We start from the raw sequence: 9636 nt of genomic DNA on the forward strand, positions 1-9636 counted from the left end.
CCCAAAGCCCACTGAAATTATTCAAACTAGCCAATCCTAAGCCTGCTAACACTGCCTCACCCATTCCTTCCTGCAGAAAACACAGTAAAGGCTCTTGTCCATGTTTTCCTCTTGCTTCTTCTGCCCTCTGACCGACACTGGTACTTCCCCTTTAACCCTCAGTGACCCCCTCCTTTAGGAAGCTTTGAGCAACAAACTGTCTTGTCAATGGCAATTGTCTCCTGATCTGTTGACCTTGTCATAATTGAATAATAATAAAACCTACATTTTAAAATAAGCACATTTGAAAATTAAGATAAACTGGGACCAGGCAGATGAAAGATGAGGGTGAGAGTTGCAGAACAGTCTCCTTTTAAGGGTAGATCCTCTGCCAGGAGGAAATGAATTGATTTCCCTACACCAAACCAGCACTACAGCAAGTTCCCAATGATCCTAACATCTGAGCTAGCCCTCCTGTACCTCCCCAGAATCATCACATTTGCGGTCCATGTGATTTCTGAATTGGAAGATTTTCTGCTCAGCTTGACTCATCCCTCCAAGGTGAAACAGCTACAAAAAGCAGAGAAGAACTGGCCCAGCTGATGATGAATGTCTAAATAAAAAATCACTATAGTCTGTATAGCACAGGGAACTCTACTCAATACTCTGTAATCACCTATATGGAAAAATAATCTAAAAAAAAGTGGATATATGTATATGTATAACCAGTTCACTTTGCTGTATACCTGAAACTAATACAACATTGTAAATCAACTATACTCCAATAAAAATTAATTTAAAAAAAAGAAATCACAATAGTCCTCCTCTAACACATCCTCACACATGTTCCCATCATAAGTTTTTTCCATCAGTTCAAGGCTTGCTCAGGGAAGCGATGGGTTAGAAGGTGGCTTAAATTCCAGTACAACACATTTGCATTATAGGGGACGCATCAGGCATCTGCCCTCATTCTTTAAGGCCTGTATTGGAGGTAATTTGGGAACTAGAATGAGCTTTGGAAATTTATTCTGAAGTTGGGAGTAGGAGATGGGGATAGGACCAACCTTTTTTTTTTTTTTCTACTTGTGGTTTTCTCTAGGTACTTTGACACACGACAGCCAGAGAGAAGAAAAAGTTCTCATATATTTGAAATGCAATCTGCCTGTTAGAGAGTGGTTTTAAGGTATCACATTTCTCTTTTTATTTCAAAGAGCAGATAAAAATGGAAAACTGTTAGCTATTCTAAGAATCACATAATCATAATTATCAATTTGAATTCCTATTGCAAATACTTGCAACCACAGTGAAGTGATTTATCATCAAATATATCTCAGGGTTTTAATTGTGTGCACTTGAATGTATCTGCATATTCTCAGCACACTTCATCATTTTCATTTCTGATAAAGCACCTCAAAAGAAACTAGGCTCTGTCAGTTCAAAAATGTATTGTTCTTGCATATCTCTAAAAATGAAGGGTAATTGCTATCATATTCTGAATATGTTTAGGATTGAAGGTAACCTGGATTTTATAAAATGGTGCCACTTAACTAAGATTTCAAAAATGCTGGTCTAGGTGTCCAACGTTTAATTGTATTCACATCCACACTCTGTATAATGTTATTTAATGAGTTCTTGTGTGCCAGTTGAAAGTGGGGCAACAGTATTTCCCTTGAAAGTGAAACTTTCTAAAAGCCCATCTCCTTCCTGCCAGGTTCTTAAGGAGCCAAGAAGCTACAAAGGGGAAGAAAGATGCTGACAGGACTCTCCAGACTAATAAGACATTAACCAATTACCAATTAACCAATTAACCATTAACCCAATTAACCAATTGGGTCCTTTTCTGTGGCTCCCTCCCTCATCTTCCTCCCATCACTGACTCATGGCCCCCAGCATCATGTTTTTCTTCTCAAGGGATAAAAAGACCCAGAAAATTATGAACAAATTAATGCACTACATACGAAAAGAAGTAATATTAAACCTATTTATAACTCCAACAAGAGGAGTACAAATTCAACTTTCTCATCACCACCAAAACCCTCCCAAAACTAATAATTTGCACAAACCCTGCTGGTGTTATTTACACATTCCACTCATCTAATGCTTTCTTTTATTTGTGCACCTAAAGTGCATATTAATATAAATTCCTAGACGGTGGAAAGGTCTTCGGCAGAGCTGAAGATTTCTCGCTGAAAATTAACTCTAGTCTACCCAACTGTATTAACTCAATTCTCCTAGATGCAAAAAGACACTAAGTAACATAGCTTTAAAACATTTAAAGCAAAAATAGACAGAAATATAGGAAATACGTGCAATTATAGTACAATATTTTAACATAATTTTCCCAAGAACAGATCAAACACAAAATAAATTGGTAAGGATATAGATTTGAACAATACACAAAACAGTGTCTAATCCACATTATCTAGTACATTGTGTCCTCAGAATACACAACTTTTTCAAGCATATGAAAAATATTTATAAAAATGGACCACTTAGTACGGTTAATGTAAGTCCTAAAAAGTGTCAAAGAATTGGTATTATATGGATCATTTTTTAACTACAAAGCAATTTTGTAATTATTACTTATAATAACAAAAATATAAGTGAAAATCCACATATGTTTAGAAATTGAAAAGCACAAATTTAACAACTCATAGGTAAAAGAAGAAATCATAAGGGAAATGGTAAAATATTTAGAATTAGAATAATAACAAAAATAGTACACATCCCATAAACCTTGTGAAAGAAAGGCAAGGTAGTGTTTATGGTGAAATTTGTAGTGTAATGTGATTATAATAGAAAAGCAAAAGGGCTGAAAACTTATCTAAGCATCCAGAGAACATTAAAGGATGAAAATATAAAGATAAGAACATAAAATGAGAGGGAACAAATACACAGTAGAGAGGAATGGTAATAGGAAAAAGATAATAAGAATTTTATGAATGTGAAAATTAAGATGACTTGGGCAGATCCTTGAAAAATATAATTTACAAAATTGCCTAAAGCAGGAATAAAAAACAATTAATGTGCTATTAACGTTTTTAAAAATTGAATCAGTTAAAAAGTCTTCCTAAGGAAAGAAGAGACACTTCCCAAGTAATTTTAGCATAATCTTGTATAGAAAGCTACAGGTCGACTCACTAATGAATAACAATTTCATATACATATAAAATATGGTTCATTTAGGAATAAAAAAGAATGAAATAGTAAGCCATTAGAGGACAAAGGTAGTTACAACATATGTAGCTGACAAAAACATATACCCATGATTTAATAAAAAATAAAAAAATTTTCTATTAGTCAATGAGAAAAAAGAAATACTACCCAACTAAAGAGGAGAGGAGGTAGAAAAATTAGATCTGATCAGTCTTCTCAAAAGAGGATATTCAAATAATTAATCACAACAAGTGCGTGTGTGTGTGTGTGTGTGTGTGTGTGTGTATGTGGGTGTTCCTAGGAATAAATTTAAAGAATATGTGTAAGGCCTTTATAGACATGTTGATTATTAAAAGAAGTTCTAATTAAATGAAGAGATACAAAATATACTATATTCGTGAATTGGGAGAAGCAATAGCAAAACAAGTCAGATCACTGCAAATTGATCTATAGATTAAATGCATTATCAATTAAAATTGCAATGAATTTGTGTGTATGTGTATATGTAACTTGTCAAAAAAATTTCAAAATATATATGAAAGATCACTGGGACAGGAATAACCAAGACATTCTAAAAGAACAGAAAGTTACTGAAGCTTACTTATAGATATCAAGAATTCTTATAAAGCTTTGATAAGTATGACACTATCATATTATCATCAGGAAAGGTAAATAGATGAATGAAACAAAGAATTCAAAACAGACTTGAAATGTGATTTATGTCAGAGTAAGCATTGCAAGTTAGTGGGGAAAAGATAGACTTTTTTTTTGCCTGCACATGTGGGATCTTAGTTCCCCAACCTGAGATGGAACCCGTGCCCCCTGCAGTGGAGGCACAAAGTCCTAACCACTGGATCATCAGGGAAGTCCCCAAGGATAGACTTTTAATACACATGACTGGAGCAATGTTATTGGTGTGGAACAAAATGAAATCAAAACCCTACTTTACCTCATGCACAAAAACCAATTCTAGGCTTACTAAAGATTTAAATATGCAGGACAAAACTATAAATTTTTAGGCATAACATAGGATGACATCTTTGCGACATTAGGGATACGGAAAAATTTCTTAAGCAAAAACTGTAAATAATAAAAGAAGATATGGGTAAATTAGCTAAAGTAAAAGTGAGAACTTTTATTCACAAAAAGATATGAAAAAGAAAGTAAAAATACAAACCACAGACTGGTAGAGCATGTTTGCCATATGAATTATTAACAAAGGAATAGTATCTAGAGTATATAAAGAAACTCTATGAACCATTAAGAAAAAATGCAAGTGATGGATAGAAAACTGAAAAAAAAGATTTGCACAGATCTTCAGAGAGAGTAAATCCAAATGTCCAAACAAATATAAGCAAGATTCTCAGCCTTGTTAGTCATCAAGAAAATGAAAGTTTCAACCACAATGAGATACTATATTACAACTACTTCTGGCAAAACTTAAGAATACTGGCAAAATCTAAAGTTGGCAAGGATGTGGAGTTACTCTTCTCATGGGATTATAAATTAAGGCAAACATCTTTGAAAATTGCATCACCCAGCAAGTACTTCTAGAAGACAAGTGCATATCCATCACAGCACTTTTTTTGTAATGGAAGGAAAAAGAGGAACAATTCAAATGTCCATCAACCATAGGAAGGATAAATAAACTGCATGATAGGCATACAATAAAACACTGTATTCCTGCGAAGAGTAATGAATTACACAGATAAGTAATAACATGGATAAATCTCAGGAAATAATGTTGAACTAAAAAAGCAAGTAGCATAAGACATACACTCTATTTTTGTCAATATTAAGTTCAAAACACGCAACACTGGAAAATATATTATTTAGGAAATTACTATCTAGGAAAACTAAAAAGAGAGGAGAGAGTGAGAGAGAATGATAAACATAAATTTCAGCAGAGTGGTTTCCTCTGAGTAGAGTGAGAGGGGATGGGACAGGGACTTCAAAGATAACAGTAATTATATTTGGTGGTGGTAACTGGGTAGAATACTTCAATAGTCTTGTGTTATTAGTCTTTATATTTTGTGTATATTTTACAAGTATTTTTATCTCAATATTTAAGAGAAATGTTTTAAATTTAATTTTCATTTTATATTAGAGTATATTTGATTTACAATGTTGTGTTAGTTTCAGGTATACAGCAAAGTGATTCAGTTATACATATACATATATCCATTCTTTTTCAGATTCTTTTCCCATATCGGTTATTACAGAATATTGAGCAGAGTTTCCTGTACTGTACAGTAGGTCCTTGTTGATTATCTATTTTATATATAGTAGTGTGTGTATGTTAATCCCAACCTCCTAATTTATCCCTCCCACCTTTCCACTTTATCTGCCCCACCATATTTCCACCATAAGTTTTTTTCTCAGTCTGTGAGTCTGTTTCCATTTTGTAAATAAGTTCATTTGTATCATGTTTTTAGACCCCACATATAAGTGATATCATATGATATTTGTCTTTCTCTGTCTGACTTCACTTAATATGACAATCTCTAGGTCCATCCATGTTGCTGCAAATGGAATTATTTCATGCTTTTTTATTTTTAAAGAATAATCTTTAAGAATTAGTTCACAAGTGTTGGTGGGAGAGATAGCTGGAACGTGTATATTCTGGCTGAAATATGCCAGGACAATCAAAAGAGTCAGCTGCAAAACCTCAGCCTTGGAAGTGGTGGTACAGAAGACAGAAAACCAGGAGAGAGGCTCAGATGTAGGAAAACGGGCTGGGGATCCAGTTACTAGAATGAGGTTATAAGAAAGGGTTGGATCCCTAAGAATTAAGCCAGAACCCAATTAGGGCTCAGAACTCTAAGTGATGTAGCATTAAAACTGAGCCACATTGAATTATTGTCCTGGGTTACCCCACCAAGAAAAAGCATATAATATTGAGCTAGTATGTGGGGTTGAATGTAAAGGAGATGCTTAAGAGAATCCAGCTATGAGAATCAGAAGGCTGCCAGGATGAGAGGTTAAGCAGGTCTTTATATCATCTTCCAAAAAAAGAATTTTCTTATTTTCTTCTCATCTCACAGGTAGAGACTCTGAAAGAAGTTACAGAGACTTCTCTCAAGTCATTTTATCATCATTTTGGAACCAGAAATAGAATTCACCTGTTTTAACTGCTTTTACTGATGCCACCACTAACCTATGCTCCTTCATTCATAAATGACCTAGTGGTTATACACATTTTACAGAGGAGACCAGCCATGATTTACAGGCCAAGGTGTTTTAGGCAAGGTTTTATTTCCTTATTTTCATGATTCCCATCTTTTTTATGCTCTGAAAACAGCAGCTGTGCCAGACAATAGTCAGCAGAAAAAGAAAACAACTCATTTATAAAGCAGAGGACAAAAATAGTTTGCCCAGCATTTATACTGTGCTCTTTGGGGCTCAGGGTCAAAGAGTTCAGTTTGAGTTTCCTTTTTTTAAAAAATAAATAAATGTATTTATTTATTTTTGGTGCTTTGGGTCTTCATTGCTGTGCATGAGCTTTCTCTAGTTGTGGCGAGCGGGGGCCACTCTTCGATGTGGTGCGTGGGCTTCTCATGATGGTGGCTTCTCTTGTTGTGAAGCATGGGCTCCAGGCACATGGGCTTCAGTAGTTGTGGCTCACAGGCTCTAGAGCACAGGCTCAGTAGTTGTGGCACACGGGCTTAGTTGCTCTGCAGCACATGGGATCTTCCCGGACCAGGGCTCGAACCCATGTCCCCTGCATTGGCAGGCAGATTCCTAACCACTGCACAACCAGGGAAGTCCCCAGTTTGAGTTTTCTTTAGTTACCTAAACTTAGTTGTTTTCTTTTTCTACAAAATGATTTTCAATGTCTATTTATAAAACAATGGGTGTGAGGTTCTAGCAAATGCCCACCAGTTGGATCACTACTGAAATGGAAATGGCATGGTTTAAACAAATCAAGAGCATATAACTGAGGTCCCTAAAAGACATTTTGTTGGCAAAATCCAAGAGGCTATGATAATGAAATATGTCTAAAAATGAGAGTAGAAAAACAAACGGTAAAACATTTCCCTATGTAAATGTCACAACTGCATCAGACATTAGCTCCATCTTTAGAGGTAATTTTGCCCCAAAGAGTAAGATTTAGGAATCATGCTTCCTAAAGCAAAGAGTTTTTTAAAGTAAATAAAAACACATTTAAACAACCCAAATCTATTACTAGTTTTCTATGTGGCATTATGCAAGTCTCCTAACCTCTGAACTTCTGTTTCCTCACTGACAAAGGGCTCAGAGACACCTGCCATTCCTGGTTCCCCAAAAAGAAATATGTATGAAAGCACCTCACTGAATATAAAGAGCCATTCAAAGTATGTATCTGAAGTGCAGGTAAAATTGGCTTCCATGAAATTTTCTCATGGTAATTTTAGAAAAATATGGAGAAATTTTGGTAGAAGATAGGACAGCTCATTTTTTTTCCATTTTAATCATTTTTTTGGTATTGAAGTATAGGTGATTTACAATGTTGTGTTAGTTTCAGGTGTACAGCAAAGTGATTCAGTTATATATATATATACATATATATATATATATATATATATATAATCTTTTTCAGATTCTTTTCCATTATAGGTTATTACAAGATATTCAGTATAGTTCCCTGTGCTATACAGTAGGTCCTTTTTTTAAAATCTATTTTATATATAGTAGTGTGTATCTGTTAATCACAAACTCCTAATTTATCCCTCCCTCCCCCACCTTTACCCTTTGGTAACAGTAAGTTTTTTTTCTATGTGAGTCTATTTCTGTTTTGTAAACAAGTTTCTTTGTATTATTATTTTTTAGAATCCTCACATAAGTAATATCATATAATATTTGTCTTTCTCTCTCTGACTTGCTTTACTTAGTATGATAATCTCTAGGTCCATCCATGTTGCTACAAATGACATTATTTCCTTCTTTTTTATGGTTAAGTATTATTCTGTTTTATATGTACTGAATCTATACAGAAGATGCATATACCACATCTTCTTCATCTGTTCATCTATGACATGTTTTGATTCACGATTGATCAAATTACCCAGAGAAGGTAGAATGATGGATTTTTTTTTAAATCTGAGGGAATACATCAGTTTTCTATTACTGTAAAACAAGTTACTCTATATTTAGCAGCTTAAACAACACATTTTATTATCTCACAATTCTGTAGGTCGGAAAGTTAGTGAGCTTGACTGGGTTCTTTACCTAGGATTTCGCAAGACCAAAGTCAGCCTGGCTGAGCTGTTATCTGGAGGCTCAGGATATGAAACTAATTCCAAGCTCAATCAGGTTGTGGTCATAGGTCTGAGGCGCCTGTTTCCTTTCTGGCCATTAGCTAAGAGCTGCTATCTGCTCCTTAGAGGGTGCCCACATTGCTTCACATGGGGCCCCTTTCATCTTTAAAGCCAGCAACTGTATTGAATTTCCCTCATGCATTGAATCTCACAATTCCTTTTTCTGCTATCTGTCTAGAAACTCTCTGCTTTCAAGGAGACATGTGATTAGTCGAGTCCACCCAAATAAGGTTAACTGTGTCACAACATAACACAATCATGGGAGTGATATTTCCTTGAATTGCCAACTTCCACGGATTCAGGGAAGAATATTTTTCTGTAGCCAGTGCAGAAATTCTGCCTGTCACAGAGGAAGTAGGGCATAAAATTTAGGAACATGGGTTTTGGTGAAGCTGACTTGGTTTCAAGTTCCAGCTCTGTAATTTGACTGGACCTGTGTTTAAAATGAGATAAGTTGCTAAATCTCCCTAAACTTTACTTTCTTTAGATTGCCATCTACTTAGGAGCAGGGAGTTCTTATATCCACTTCCCATATGTTTGCATGGTGTCAAGAACATGTCAGTGTTCAATATTATTCGAAAGGATGAATGACTAACTGAATGAATGGTAGCTAACATTGAAAGTCATCTCCAGCACATACCATAAAGCTATATTTGGCTCCATTTTGCTAATGTTTGTTTGTTTTTCATTGACTTGGGTCAATGAACTGACCCAACTTGACTTGGATCAATGAATAAGGACATATAAGAAATGCACATTAAAGAAGTAAATGTGGGCTTCCCTGGTGGTGCAGTGGTTGAGAGTCCGCCTGCCAATGCAGGGGACATGGGTTCGTGCCCCGGTCCGGGAAAGATCCCACATGCCACGGAGTGGCTGGGCCCGTGAGCCATGGCCACTGAGCCTGCATGTCCGGAGCCTGTGCTCCACAACGGGAGAGGCCACAACAGTGAGAGGACCACGTACCGCAAAAAAAAAAAAAAAAAAGAAAGAAATAAGTGCAGCAAAGCTGGGCCAAGCTTTGGATGACAGAACCCATCACATTTACATTTGGGTTAAACCAACAAATTAGTTTCAAAATGGAGCATAGGTTCCCCTTAGATGTGCAAAACAATCCAGCTCTGGTTGAGGAAAGGGGCCACAGCAGAGACGACTGAGTCACCCATCCCTGGACACATAGAGACATGTGACTGAGCTCTCACCAATG

The sequence above is a fragment of the Mesoplodon bidens genome (genome assembly GCF_964165515.1).
Source record: "Mesoplodon bidens genome assembly, chromosome: 5".
NCBI lineage: Eukaryota > Metazoa > Chordata > Mammalia > Artiodactyla > Ziphiidae > Mesoplodon > Mesoplodon bidens.